General features: G+C 36.2%; 2 long non-coding RNA genes across 2 annotated transcripts in view; one reads left to right on the forward strand and one right to left on the reverse strand.

The window, feature by feature from the left end:
- Window positions 1–1,465, forward strand: part of LOC118166105 — a 21,076-nt gene that overhangs the window by 14,582 nt on the left and 5,029 nt on the right. The window lies entirely within an intron of this gene.
- Window positions 1–1,465, reverse strand: part of LOC118166110 — a 66,220-nt gene continuing 64,755 nt past the window's right edge. Inside the window, exon 4 of the long non-coding RNA XR_004750354.1 lies at window positions 1–32. This is a non-coding gene — a long non-coding RNA (uncharacterized LOC118166110). The remainder of the gene's footprint in view (window positions 33–1,465) is intronic.

The following is a 1,465-nucleotide window of genomic DNA, read 5'->3' on the forward strand; positions in this document are numbered from 1 at the left end:
AATGCCTCCTCTTTCTTCGCCATCGGCTGCCGCTGCAAAGGAAGGACAACACGCTTAGACCGGCAAAACACCAACTTTTCTGTCTGTCTCTACAATCTATTAGAGGGTGTTTCCATTCATTTTCCTTTTTATTTTCTCCATTTTCTCGGGCATGTTACCTTTAAGTTTCCCTCCTTTTATGTAACTATTTTTTCTCCTTTATTGTGCCAGTTTCACCTATAAATTAGTTACATTGTTTTTGTTTACTGCCTCTGATATCCTGATTTGAGTCATAATACGCTCATTTTTTCTCTGCATGTTACCTCAGCTTTTTCCACCATTTTCATATTCTCCTCTTTACATTAGCTAATCTTTTCCCTTCACACCCTTCCACCTTCCCCTCTTTTTTTTTTCCAAAAATGTCTGAAGTATTTATTTTCCCTTCCATATTACCTCTGTTTTCCTCTAAATATATATATATATAACCTTTGTCCCTTTAGATAAGTTAGTTAAGTTTTTCCATCAAAGATTACTCATTTTATGACCACACTTTTTTTGTCATTTTCCTTCAAGTTGTAAAGTTAGTTCCTGTCTTAGTTCCTCTCTCTGTGATATTTCCTCAGCTTATCTCCCCCCTCTGCCCCCCAGTGTGTTGCTTTTTTTCCTTAATTTTTTGCTCTGATTTTCCCCTAAGGGCCAGTATATCCTGTATGCTACCTCACGTTTTCTCCTCAAACTGTGATAGAATTCTGATTTGCTTTCCGTAGCTGCTCTCTTTTTCTCCAACTTTTCTCATCTTTTCCATCCAATATCATCTTATCACCCTGAAAATTCTTCCGTCTTCCAACCCTCCCTGAATTATTACCTTTCCCCCTTTACTTCTACCTTTATATATTTGCCTCCTAGATTACATCAGCTCTTCCCACAAAAAAAATCACTTTGTCCATTCCAATTTGTCTCAGCCTCATACAAAATTTCTCATTTTGTGAACACTAAATTACCCCAGAATTCCCTTCAAATTGTAACTTATTTTCCCCTCCAAGATACTTCAGCTTTTTCCCCAAATGTGTACCCTGTGATGCAACTTAAATTTCCTCTCAATAGCTGATCATTTTTTCCCTGTAAATAACCTCTTTTCCTCCAAATTTGCTCATCTTGTCCCTTCTAAATTACTTCAGATTTTCCCACCTAAGTTCCCACAAGTTTTCCACTAAAGCTGTCACTTTTACCTCAATATATCCCAGAAAGAAAAAAAAATGCTGCTTTTTACCTTGTTTCCTCAGAAATGCTATAGTTGACCCTTCTGATTTTCTTTAGCTCTTCCCCAAAAAAAAAAAAAACACATTTTGCCTACAAATTACCTCAGCATTTTCCTTTAAAAAATGACCTTTGACGCTTCTAATTTACTTCAGCTTTTCCCTAAAAAAATGCTATTTTTTGCCCAAGTTACCTCAGATTTTCCTTAAAAAAAATGTAACCTTAGTCC

This window comes from Oxyura jamaicensis, chromosome 4, assembly GCF_011077185.1.
Source record: "Oxyura jamaicensis isolate SHBP4307 breed ruddy duck chromosome 4, BPBGC_Ojam_1.0, whole genome shotgun sequence".
Classification (NCBI taxonomy): Eukaryota; Metazoa; Chordata; class Aves; order Anseriformes; family Anatidae; genus Oxyura; species Oxyura jamaicensis.